Raw genomic sequence first — 14270 nt, 5'->3', positions numbered from 1 at the left:
GATTCGGTTTACTGTCTGTTTTCATTTGGCCTACAGAAATTTGGAAATGGTCAAATTAGCTGTTAATATTGAATAAACCAATCAGAATTTATGTAAAATTCTAGAACTGCAGATTCTCTTGGGATTGCATGTCATGATCTTGAAACCTAACTAAAACGTTGAAGCCATCAGCAGCAGCTGAGTTCCGAATGTTGTTTCAGCACGCATCCTCATGTTTGCCATATGCCTAGTGTGTTAGGTAACTCTTCATGACTCTAACAAAGTACCTGAGGCAGGCCAACTTCCTAATGGAAAGAGATTTATTTTTCACTCATGATTTAGTTTGCAAAGATCAGAATGGCCTCATAGGCCTGAGCTCTGGGGATAGCTATCCTGCTGGGAGTCTCCATAAGCAGTGCAAAGCCTCACATGGCAGCTGGAGCATGAACATATCGGCTTATGACACAGCGGCCTCTTGTAAGGCCACCAGGACTTAATCATGGAGGACACCCCATCCTAATGACCCAATTCAGGTCACTCACGATCCTAACTCCAAACACCATGTTTGAATTATAGCTCTGGTCACCTCTACCTTTAAGGTTTGAGTATTTGTTCCCTAGCACTCCACCTGGAGTAGTCTCTAATTGACTGCACCTTCCAGTCTTACATTTTGACCTTGCAGTCCATATAGTGAAAGCCCATGGCATGGTCCTATAGCTCTCTCACACCCATGCTGGATGCCTTAATCATAGACTGTGTTGGGAAGAATAAGATTGTGAGCACAGAATGCTGGTTGAGACATAAGTGGTGAAATAGGCCACCGCATAAGCAACCAAAAGATATTCCAGGTTTGTGCATAAATGCACTCTGATCCTATCTGACCTCCAGAATCAATATGGTGTGCATGTGCAGGCATGCCCACAGGGTGTTCAATAAATGCTTTGTCTCCTCAGAGAAACCCTCACAATTTCTGACCTAGATGGTAAATTCCACCGAAGGGTCCCGCACAAAGGTATAAGGTCTTAGTTCCCAAGTATAACTGACTAGGGATAGCCCACCCCCATTTGTCCCATGAGCAGTTAGGGTTAACGAAATTGTAAGCATTAGAAAGTCTCTCTGAAAAGCCTTATCTTTAGTGGGTCTTCCATGGGCTTTACAGTCCATTCTTCCCAGCACTGAGTCTGAGGAGGCCTTGATCTATGTGTGATGGAAAAAAATCATACATTGAAAGCAGATGGGCATTTTTTTTTTAAGAACCCAAGGCCCTGACCGCATGGATGCCATGGGTCAAATCCCTAGGACCCTGAGTTGTGATCTTTATTGTAAAAACAAGGATTGTATAGCCCTTACTTTGTCTTTGTCTTTGAAAATTAGCTACATGGCAAAGTGCTGTGTAAACTCAATGCCGTGTTCAGCCATCACACAGGATAAGGTTAAGACACATTCAGAGGAGGCAGGCTTTTTCTACTTTCACACACCCATCATGTGGGTATTGGATGAAATTTTCAAGTAGAATGGTCCCATCACATACACATCCTTAACTAAAAGACCAAAGCTCTTTTCCCAGGAAAATGGTCTCAAAAGTTCCTACTCAGAATGGTGGGAGGCAAAAGCAACCAACACATTACCAACCCTGGCCATCGCTGGGCTGCATCTGGGTGGAAGTCAAACTTCCCTTATTTCCTTTGCCTCATGTAACCCTTTTCTGGGCAAATGAAAGTATAACCATTAAGATCAAATTTTGGATTAAAATGGCTCTCAGTACATTATGAACAGCTTGCCTCCAACGGAACAGTAGTTCTAGTAAAGAGATGGAAAGCATAAACTCGTAGCCCCTAATTAAAGGCACCCCCACAAAACTGGGGAAGCAGTTGGGCATTTGCTCATTTTGAAGGCATCTCCTCCACAATCCAGGCCACCTGAGAGGAGGTGGCACTGGATGTAATACACGTATCTCTCTTTTAAAAGCCCCACACAGGGCCTTTCTTCCAGCCAGGCACCCTTTACAAGCTGTTGGCAGAAATCATGCAGCCCACTTGCCTTAACTAATTATCACTCGGTGAGGCAGAAAGCAGGTGCTGAGGGATTGGCTAGGCCGGTAAAGGACTCAAGCAGGGCTTCCTTTTTAAATGCAATTAGTTGAAATTCTCTTTCCCCACCCTGTGCTGTCCATGTTGTTTTCTGAAAACCAGGGGAGACCGAGATATCATGTGGTCACGAAAATAAGCAGAGCAATTATTTTTGCTAACTGAAAAAAGGAGGCTGCTAACAGGATGAACTGGAATGTCATCCTGGGAACAGAAGGCTACCTTGTGCTTTGTAGGTGTGAAAGCTTAACATGCACAGCTCTCCCAGGCAATGCATGAATCCACAGGAAATACAAAAACTGAGAAAAATGTCCCCTGTTCTCCAGCGTATAGAGTGGCCTTTCAGTTGGTAGTCACACTGAGCTCTGCACAGGGCCAGACCACCAACCACAACAACCATAATTGTTGACCCTAAATTGTGGACAGAAGGGTTTCTGCCGATTCTTGTACTTGAAGGGAATTCTGTTCCACCCTGGAAAAAGCAAGCAAGCTAACAGCTTACCTCTCTCAAGAGGTCAGCAATGGGTATTTTCCAGCCTGAAGTAGCCAATCCTTCCATCAAAAAGAGGCTCCTCCAGGGCAATTGCTGGAGACTCCTTGAGAAGGAACAGCAGACAATTGCTTTCCATCTAACCAGAGTGCCACTTCCATGTGATGCCAATGACGTATTTGGAGGGTTGTGTTAAAATGGTCATCCACAGGTCATGTCCTACTCGTTACAAGTTAGAACAAAAGGAAAATACAAGTACTTTTTCTTGGACTATAGGGACTGAACTCCCAGGTCTGAGGAAACTGGTTATAGATAGTTCAAGTAAAGGTCAGTGAAATGCCTATTACCCTGGAAACCCATAGGCACATTCCAAGTTGCTACTACAGGGCACTGTAGACTTCACCAAGGAGCCTTCCTGCATGTCCCTCACTCAGCTTATCAGGGTCCCTGTAGCACTCTGCCCCGCCTCCAACAACCTGTTTTCCAGAAGGACCTCTGTCAGTCGTTAGAGGGCAGGTTGGCTTCCATGAGCCTAAGCAAGGTCTCCACTCTGCTTTGTGATTATTTTCAAAATCGGTTTTCCACAGCATCACTGATTGGACTTTTCAGAAGCAGGATCAATGGAACTGAAAGGTAAACATTCTGAAACAGATATGTCTACTGAAAATCTGTAAAAGACGTCCTTCCATAGTTCTTGCATCACAGACCAGATTGTCCTTCATCACGAGGAGGAACTAGCACAGCCCCACAGGCTCTGGCCAACACTTCCGTCATGGCTCAAGCTAGTATGCTCAAGGATTCAGGAAACACATTTCTCTCTTTGAGGTCATCTCTACCTAGTCTTCCCATCCGCATGGTGCCCTCCCTCCTCACCCACTACATGACCTCACGGCTCTGTTTCTGTCTGATGACAGTAGTTAGGACAAAAATAAACCCTTCACATGGCCTGAAATGGGTGCCTAGGAAAGGTTTGAAACATGGTTATCATCACACATTGTTCAGAAACAAAGCCCCAGGAGCTGGCCCTCTCAGCTCCAGTCCTGTCACATCGGAAATCTCCTTGTTTCTATTGTTAACTGTCTTGGGTATCCTTTTGTTTAAAAGAAGTGAACTGGAAGGTTGGCAGTCCATGCAGGTCATCTACTGACCTTTAGGGCAACTTCTAGAACTTTTCAGAGCAAGGTGAGAGCAATAATCAGCACTCAGCTTTCCTCCAACACAAATGTCCTCGGCTCACACTCCGCCTCAAGCCTCCCGTGCTGAGTGGGATGAGGGCTTCCATTGTGTAGGTAATGTATGGGTTTTAATATACAAGTTTGCAGCCTCTGTCTTTGACACACCCTGTGCATGTCTGAATAGGAACAACGTCCCTGGCGACTCCTCACTGAGCAATGGCCAAATCTGCAGTCAGGCTCCTGTAGAGCCGTGCACAAAGCCAACAATAATAATAATTTAAAAAAAAACAAATAGCAAATCAACAGGGTGCAGTTCTTGAGCAAATGTGCATTCATAATTTGTAACTGCATAGTTGTAAATCCCCTCCTAGAGCTGCACTCTAACGATTCCAAGCAGAGAGGGAGCTTTTCCTTTGGCCTCCATTTATGTCTTTGGTGAAGGAGCCATGGACTTTTGCCAACAGTACACATATTTATACTCTGGAGTACCTGAAAGCACTACCTGAATGTGGTGAAACATAAAGAATCAATTATTGACTTTAGCAAACCCTGAATCCTAAATAAAATCCCTATTAGCCCCAGATAAAATTTTAGAAGAATAAAAAATAGTATACTTGATTGGCGCAACCAGAAGCTTAAAGATGTAGGTTGGTTCATCAAGAACCCAGTTGCATAATTATGTGTATCAGTGGGTGCATATAAACCTGAGTTTCTAATGGTCTTTCTAGCCAGTCAGGCACACAGCACTTGCAAAGGGAGAAATTTTGATAGTACGGGGGTTCTTCGTTTCAAGCTCAAGGGGTGAACATGTTGCTCATTCAAAGATGACCGGCTTTCAGCAATGAGCAACTCAGATCACTGTGCCAAAGACATCCATTCACTTAGACCAGCACTGGCCAGAAGCCCTGTGGTAACCAAAACAGTCTAGGTCTGTGATATCTAAAACAGCAGGCACCATCTATGATGGGGCTACTTGAATGCTACAAGGTAGCTAATGGGATGAGGAATTTTACTTTGTTTTATAATTAAATAGCCACATGTAAGAACTGGCTAGTATATTAGGCAGCACAGATTGGGGATGTTAAGGTCCCTGATTTGAGAGGCTATGGTTGGATATAGGCAAAAAAAGCCACTTGTTTTTAGCTCTGATTATCCAGAAACAAGGGATTTCAAATTGGAAGATAGTTTCACACACCTGCTGGACAGAGCCTGAGGACTTAGGAAAGGCATCTGTGATGATAGAGCTTAGGTGTTCACAGTGATGGGGTATAATACGAATAAGAGCAAAACTTGAGAAGTTCTAGTCTGCAGAAGCCCATTACTGAGTATACGTTGTGAGGCCTTGGTCTGGAGAGAGCTGGGCTACAGAGCAGATCATGTGTGCACCTGTGTAAAAACAGTTAAGCTAATGGGAGGATGAAAAGAAAACACAAGGGCATTTCCAAAAGTTCACAATGAAACAGAATTACTAGGTGATTTTCATACATACACACAAAATAGAACCTATGGATAATTTTACATAATGTAAGTTTCCCATGAACTTATTGAATACCCCCATATACTATTCCCTGAATATCTGCCCCAAACCAGATGCTACATCAGTGAACTCTCCCCCCACCCCCCGAAAAAAAAATCCTTCTCCCAGAAAATAGGAAGGAGAAAAATCTCAGAAAAATACTTACTTGAGGTTTACATAAAGAAGAAACATAGTACTGGGAATCAGACTCTGGTTATAGGTGTACCCAATCACTTGACCAGTTTGTGTCTCACTTGTAAGAAGCATTCTTCAGTAGCTACATTTGTATTTGACTCTTTTCTCTCTCCACAAGTTCCCATTCCCTCACAATGTGCCCCCCCCAGCCTTACCCCCACCCTCTACTGTGAGCTTATCTGCCCCGTTTCTCTCCAGCTCCCTCAAATCTTCAGTTATTTTATTGTGTGGGGTATAAGCAGCTAGTTCACTTGAAAACTTGTATCTAGGGAATAACTTACACTCTAGTTTACTCAACCGCCTCCTGGTGGCTTGGAGTAAGAAAGGGCCTGCCTGGCCCAGTAATGGGTTCCATGTGCTGCGCCTCCTGGGTAAATAACTGTAAAATGGCTGTTCTCCTGCTCCCCTACTTGGTACTAACCATATCCAGTTTAGTGGACACACCAGGCTTGGGAAGGAGGCCTAGTCTGAAGCAGGCGGATCAAACCACACCTATTCTTGATGTTCTACTCCAGTCAGACTTGAGCTCAGCCCTCATGTTTCCTGTTATGCCAGTGTTGCTTTCTGCTTGATAACAAATTGACTAAGACGAAGCTGGTAATAGAAAATAGATGTGTGGATAGGGAAGGTAGAGACACAGGTGGACTTGAGTGCTCACCCTGGCCTCTCTAGCTGTTTTTTTGTACTCCCAACTCTCAAATACTCAAAATGCACATACCTACCAGGTAATTCCCACCCTCCAGATGCTTTACCCGGGTTCTTACAGTCTTAGATGTTACTTGAAAGGGCACAGTTACAGGTGTGGAAATAAGATCTCTTCCATCTACTTACTGATTCACTCCCCAGGTGGCTAAGCTAGGTCTGGGCCAGGCTGCAGTCAGGAGCCTAAGACTACACCCAGTTTACAATGTAGGTGGCAGGGACCCAAAAACCTAGGCACTTTTCTGCCTTTTCCAGGCACATAAGCTGGGAACTGCATTGGCTATGGAGCAGCAAGGACAACACATCGGGAGTTGGTACTTTTCCATCAGGCAAAGTATTCCTGAGGGTGTTCCCTTCCCAAAACATGCAGGACTGATGCCAACCCTTTCCCAAGGTGCTCTCACCACAGGAATGACTGACCATATGCTGCTGCATGGACAGGGGCAGGGGAAGGATGATCCTGCCCCTGCCCACACACACCTCCACTAAGTGATAACTTTGGAGCTGTCTGCCAGTGCTGCTCTACTTCTCCAATGCTGAAGCTAGTGAAGCTGTTACTCAGAAGGCACTTGCCCAGGAATGGTGGAGAAACCCCTGCTGAAGGTATGCTAAGACTGGTCCTGGGGAGCATAGGAATGTTGCTGTTCCCACTCCCTGCCAGATGTTCCCATTCATGATGTGGGGTTCTAGGTATCTAGTGGAGGATTCTCAATGCTTCATCTTCCTAATTGACCTGGCAAAATCCCTCCTTTCTGAATCTTTGCTGCTACTCAACTTCACTCATCCTGTGATGGTAACAGTTGTGACAAATAACTCATCATGGGTGACTCATTATTTGAAAGACAGATGATGGGTCTTGCATCTGCTAATTCAACTCCCCAAATGGCCAGAGTAGTGAGATCTGGGATGACCAGAAAATCCAACTGAGTCTCCCACATAGACAGCAAGGATTCCAAGCACTGCAGCCTTTACCTGCTGCTTCCCAGGGTGTATGTATTAGTCCGAGGCTGGAACTGGAAGCAGACCTGGTGTGAACCAAAGTTGAATCTCAGAGCAGTTTAACTGCTGTGCTAAATGCTCTTTCCAAATTGTGAATTTCACATGTCAGTAGTCAGGTGGAGTCTGGGTCCTACTGCGTTTAGGTATTCTATAGATGTAACAGACTCTTCTAGTAAATTAGGAGAATGGACATTATCTAGTTGACAGGTTTGAGAACAAAGATGGACTTCCTCAAGGCTGAAACATGAGCACTCTGGATTTCAGACAGGAAAGCACTCTATCAGCCAATTCCTTTCAGTATCACTGTGTGTCTCCTTGAATGTTTGTTCTACCTAGGAAAAACCCTGGCATACCTCAAGTTCCTCATTCCCATGGCTTGTGTTTGATCAGGTTTAACAGTTGCTATGTCTAAAATAAGAAATGGTGACCCATAACTCAAGGGAGTAGCCAACAGATGTTTTTGGATCTGATTCTGCACAGGGAAGATTAGTGATGCCTAGAGGCTCATCAGCTTGGCATCTGGTCAAGTGGACTTAGCTTCAGAGCTGCCTCCAAATCCCACTGCCACCTATTAACTGGGAAAAAATAGTCAGGCACTGAGCTTAGAATTTCCATTGCAAAGGGAAAGCTCTTCCATGGGGTTTTCTCAAGGAAAGAACAACAACAGGCAATCTCCTAGTGTCCCTTTTGTTTGCTAGATCTGGGTGAAAGGTTCTGTCCAAAGGGGCACATAAATATTTGAGAGAAATTGATTTATGGTGCCTAAATTGTTACCTTTCAAGTGGATTGATTTTTGTTTTTTCCCTGTCTTTTAATGGTGCCTTTCCAATTACCTGGATAATATCTGAGCCCTGTAATTAAAGCTATGGACTTAGGCAAAGCTCTCCACTCACTTGATGTGGCTTTCAAAAGCTAACATCTGCCGAAACGTTATCACACATGGCTGGTGAGCTCCAATGCAAAAGCTGGTGGATTCCTAACTCCGAGTATTTCTATGTTCAGCACCTCTTCTGATGCTCTTAGCCTTTTCCTGTGGGGTAACTGTCGTGAGTTCTGTTAAGCACACAGAAATTGAGATACAGGAAACCAAAGTCCTTCGAGGTATAAAACAATCACCCTATAACTAAAATTTGGGCTTTGACCTTAGACCCCCCCAATCCTGGTTGCTTATATTCCTCCCTTCTGGGATTTGGTGGTATTCATGTCACATCACTTTTTACAATTCATTAAAACATTGATCTTCAAACTGCTTCATTCATGCATAAACATGTTTGGATATAAATAAGAGAACCTATGTCTCTCCAACTGCTGGAATTTAAGATTTCAGGCAGTGTTTATAAGGAAGGTCCCTGCCATTCACAAGTTGCACATGGGAGCCAAGGCATATCCCAGAACATCAAGATCATAATGTGAGGGCAGAAGGATTGCAAGGCCTGGTCAGTGTGTCCTTCCTGAGTGGAAGGGATCCCAAGATATTGGTCACAGCCAACTGCTGCTTCAAGCATACAACTCCTAGTCCAAGCTCTCTGCTTACTCCTATGCCTTAATACAAGGCAGAATGCTTGAGCCAGAGAAACAAGGAACTCTGTGGCCCACAAATCTTTCAGATTTATGGGGAAGACAGTGGGGATTTGAGCTATAACTGTGATATTCCATGCAACCTTTTTCCAGGCATTTCCCTACTTTACCTTGTACAAAATTCTATCTGTTTGCAACTAGATTTTTTGGCTCTTGCTGATCTAAAAAGAGAGTATCTCAAAAAATTCGCATTAGACGAGAAATGTAAGGGTATGGTTCCCATTCTGATTCCAAAACAAACTGTATAGGACCTGAGGTGCCTGTAGGCCAATAGCAAACCACTATGCTAACCTAAGAACAAAAATACATTCTTTAGCAGCAATTCGAAGAAAAGGTAAACTATATATACCACAGATGCTTGTCTTAGACCTAACAGCTTCAAGGAGGATAGAAGCTTAGAACCAAGAATGTGATAGCTGAAACAATGACACTTGGGGAACCTCTGCAAATAGTCTCGCTATTCAAAGTGTGGCCCTCCACCCAGCACCTTCTGGACATGATCTGTGCATGCATAGGAGGTGCAAACTCCTCTGCCCCATCCAAGTTCAATCCTATTTCCCCAGGAGTTTCCTCCTTCCTTCATCCTGTCCCTAAGAGTGGCTTTTCCTAAACACCACTGCCACCTCCTGGGACAATTGTCACATGACAGTTACCACCTAATTGCTTTACTACTGCCTGGCAGCCTCAGTCCCTGAGACTCAGAGTACTGGGATCCTGCAAATAAGGTCAAGAATTATTTTGCTTTAGAAAATTGTTTTCTAATAAAAATGGAATACTTAATAAGTGTGTGAGATAGTGTGTAAAATGCAGAATGACTTTACGAACAGAGTCGCTTCTATCTGATGGCCAAGTGTTACAGCTGAAAAAATTGGCACATGAGGCATCAGCCAGACCTGGCTGGCCTTCAGACATGATTAAAGTGGACACGAAATGCATTTGATCTAATAACAATCGAGCTCATTAGAATGACTCCAATGCTAACTATGGCAATTGCAAGGGAAATGCCTCAACGGTTGACCTAGTTTGGTGTTTTTGGTCTTCACTTTATAAAACTCTTCAAACCTGGAACCAAGAATCTGGCTTTTCAGATATGCAGGATGAGTTCCCGAGGCAATGAAATTCACCTGTTATTCCCATGCCATGAAAGCAGATTCCATATCTAAAACCTAAACTTCTGTAATACTCTGACCCTGGTCACTAACAAAAAAACAGACAGGAACAGAACCGTAGGTTAGCTGAGGTAACGGGAATCCTGTGACACACTGCTAATAGTCAGTGAGCTTTATCCTTGCGTGCTAAACTGAGCTCCTCTCCCTGGCCCTGTCCAGTCTTTCTCTTCTCCATATTCCACACACCTTACCGATCTGAGGCGATTTTCAGCTTCCAACTCCATCTACCCCTTACACTAGAAGGCTTGGGAACAAAGCAGCAAGGCTAAACAAGACCCAACAAGAGACAGGTGTTGTTCCAAAGGCCACATGCCAGGGGGGCATGGGTCTCAGCATCCTGAAGGGGAAGCTATGCACTGTGCCAAGTACTACAAAAACCAGTTCCAAGGAGAGGAGGTCACACACCCATCAGTTCTTGGGGAAATGGTGAGGGAAAAAAAATTGGATTCTGGAACCATTTGTCTAGCCTCAAGTGTTCTCATGAGTAGACCCAAAGAATTACCTCCCCCTTGTCTGTTCTGAGGGAGGGAATAGACTGACAGACCCTGTCCTGTGGAGCTTGTCCCACAGTGGGGACTCTCAGGAAGCAATGCCCTTCTTCATGCCCTCTGATCTCCTTGACTTATTTTCTGTTCCAGTTACGGAAGATGTTCTGGATCTTTTGCAGTTTAAATCTCTGATTCAGCATCTAGTACTTTGCAGATTTATGAGAAATAAAAAGCACATCAAGGACTCAGACTGGGCATCTCATGATAACAGAAAATAAGATTCAGTCTATCCAAAGAAGTGACTGAAATGACTGGGTTATAAATCCTCATTCCTTGCTTACAGCAAAAGGGAGCTAGATCTACTTAAGCTGTCATGGTGCTAGATCATCATCTCCCTTTTGGCTCACTATCCAAAAAGAGTTAGAAGACTTAAGGAATATTAATATAATAAATGATGCCATCCATTTCTATAACCTTGTTTGTGTGAAACCTTTCTCAATGCTAAAAATGAAATGCCATATCCTTCCAGCCATAAATAATGTCTGGGAATGGATTCATGAACTAATTATGGGGGAAAACCTCTTAGAGAGGATGACAGTATTTCAATGAATTTTCACCTATCAATGCCTAGCTCTTAGGCTTCATAACTGGGTAACCCACACCAGATTCCATGATTAACTGTCTTTTTATCTTAAATCCAGTGCGACTGACTTCTCACTTATCCTTTTTCTGTTTCTTAGGAGTTTGAGGGACTTGAATTCACTTCAGGTGATCTAATTCAATTTACTGGATCTATCTTAATTTGACATCTGTAAGTTCTACGATAATATCCCTTCAGTTCTGAAGCCATGGCATCACATTCCTGAAATCACTTGCTGATCACTCTCTACAGACTGCAGTTTTTCTTCCATTGGGTTCAAATCTGAGTTGAGGCTTCTTGAGTTTTCAAAGCCTAACTTGAGAGTCCATGTACTGCATCCAAGATAAAGCTCTAACTTAAACCTCAAACCACACCCAAGTTCATGATTCCGGTTCCCAAGTTCATGTCAGAACCAGTTTGCCTGTTTCCAATGTTGCCTCGTCCGGCCTCCATTCCTGCCTGTTGCTGTGACTCATGGGCTTCCTGCTTGCCCTCTTTAACCCTTTCAACTTTGACCACTTGTCAGCCATACATGATCCTTGTAAGATAGGAACTTAGACCTGGCTGAAATTCCTTTGAGACTCATGCTGCTCTTCACTCTAGAAGCGCTCTACAATCTGGCAATTGCCTGTCCTAAAGGTCTCATCTTGCACCTGCCTCCTGGTGGTTGATTGTTCTTCTGTAACATGTTCTCATGGGTGTGCTCTTTGCTAGACCACGCTGCTGGGCCCTGTCTCACAACTTTTGTTTGCTTTAAAGAAAAACAGATCTTTGGTTTTTTTGTTTGTTTGTTTGTTTTCAGAGTCCAGCATCTTATTGTCCAGATAAGTTCAACAGTTTCATGAGGAGACAGTCTCTGGTCTGAAGGTACAGCCAAAAGAGTATCATCCCAATCAATTAAAAGCCCCGACATTACATCAGTAACAATTTGTAACATAATGGAATTAGTTGACATGGTATTGTGTAACCAGCATGTTCAAAGAGAGAGAGAAAAAAACAAAACAAAAAAAGAGTGCAAGTTCTGAATCATATTCTATGACTTCTACATTGACATTACAATTGTTAGTTTATATACAACTGGGTTCTATACACCTTAAAATGGCTATAGCAGCTATCTCATGTCCCATTTTAATTTATTTAGCAGTTCATAGCGTTGAAGCATGATTTTGCAGAACCTGGCTGTTTTTTGGGTAGTCTAACTCCATAACGCCATATGTCAACAGTTTAGGTGAACATTTTTAGGAGGGGTGTGCAGAGAAATCTTAAATACCCTAGTGAGGAGTAACTAATACAGCATTCATGCCAGAGACACTAGCATCAAGGGCTCCTGGAACTCCTTCACCTCAAGGACACCAGGAGGCAGTGTAACCTCAGAAGTGAAGGATGTATTCCCATGCAATCGGCAACCAGAGTCTCTGGGATTCAAACACGTGTGCTTCACACAAGTGCTTGATTCGGCAAGTCTTCTTGGCTTCAAACTCCCTCCCAGAATTGAGTAAGGCGTGCTATCCTTCAGTGATACATGTCTTCTCTGACTTAATACGTACATTCTCTTCTAGATGGGAGACTTCTGTATGAAGCAAGCTATATTGTCAAACAAAACATCACTGGGGGTATTTTTCAGCCTACGCTAGGAAATGCTGAGATCTCTCTGATATTTGCTTCTGCAATTCTGGATCAACAGTCCGGTTGTTTGTAGACCAAATAGCTCAGACAAACCACCTACACTTGAGAGCAGGGGACAGCTGAGGCTCTAAAAGTTGATGGTAAAATGCAATTGGTTTAGCTAATATCCCCTCCTGGGTTTCATTCCACTAATGCTTCCTGCTAATGTGGACCATGGGAGGCAGTGACAATGGTTCAGGTGATTGGGCCTCTGCCACCACGTGGGAAACTGGACTGAATTTTCAGCTTCTAATCTTGTCTCTGACCACTGCAGGCTCTAGAGTAAACCACTGGTTCCAAACAGTCTTGAAATTCTTTCTTCATTGTGCCACAGCAGTTTCACAAGCATCCATAGTACACCTCATCACCAACGGTCTGAAGAGTCATTCCTTTATTTGACTAGTAAAAACAGAGCAGGGAGTTAGAGCAAGTAACAACAGTATTGAAACAACAGTTGCATTTTAAACATTCATGGTAAAGCAACTCAGGTTTGGACACACAAAATGTTTTAATCAGCAGAGAACATAAAGAAAGGCAGATTGGTTTGTGTTCATCCAGGAAGGCTAATTGATCTTAGCAGAATGAAAATTCCTGTCTTGGAACCAGGACATGGAACTATACGCTGAAGGTGTCCAATGTTACTCCTGAGCTTGGTGAGAATTTGTGATGGGTTTCTATGAGAAGAGGCCTAGTAATATTGTCTATATGCTGTTGATCTCCTACTTGGGACCACCAATGCAAATTGCTAAGGACGTGCTATAGGACTAGATTACTAAAAAGTCAAACAAAACCTGAGCAGGACACTGAGGACCATAGCAAAACAATACGTCTGTGAATTAATGCCTAAAGTAAAGGCTACAGAAAGCAAAGTTAAGATAGGCGCAATAATCAATTTGTCCCCTAATACTCCTAACCGAGATCAACTGAATCAACAGATCACCCAGATATGGCTGTACTAGGATGTGATTTCAATAAAGGAAACACTTCTGAGCTAAAATGAACAGAGAAATTATCATGGACATCCTGAAACCTGGGTTGGAATGATGCCAGACTGGCTAAACAGTGGCTAATCGGTGCTTAAGGAAGCCTCGGTCAGAAGTTCTACACAGCTGAGCTGCTGTGTAGTTCTGAATCTAAGAACTTGCTTCTGCTGGGCTGTTCTTCTTTGGGAAAAGGCTCCTCTCTGTACAGTGGTTGATGGAGCTTTGGAAGAGAGAGAGCAAATGGATGTGGAGAACATATAGGATGATGGTTCAGTAGGAAGAGTCAGGGATTTGTAGGGGAATAGGACATGAAAACTCAGGGGGTGACCATGACAGATGGAGGGCCAAAACTCCAGGAGAGTGAGAAGGGAATGTTGGGATGGGGATGTTGGGGTTTCCTAACACCAACGTACTTGAAAGCACATAGGCATGCAGCAACTGAGTGACAGCGTTCAACATCAGACGTGTTAGTAGCTGAAGACTTAACTTGATACGGAACCAGAAGCACTGCTCTGTAACTCAGATTTCTCACTGTACTTCCTAAGAAGTCCATAGCTGTTGCTCAGTCCTTCTATAAGCCCAACCCTCTGCTGTGCATAGGAAG

Source organism: Ochotona curzoniae, unplaced genomic scaffold, assembly GCF_017591425.1.
Source record: "Ochotona curzoniae isolate NIBS_2020 unplaced genomic scaffold, NIBS_Ocur_1.0 scaffold_3835, whole genome shotgun sequence".
In the NCBI taxonomy this organism is placed as follows: domain Eukaryota; kingdom Metazoa; phylum Chordata; class Mammalia; order Lagomorpha; family Ochotonidae; genus Ochotona; species Ochotona curzoniae.
This window is presented reverse-complemented; position numbering follows the sequence as displayed.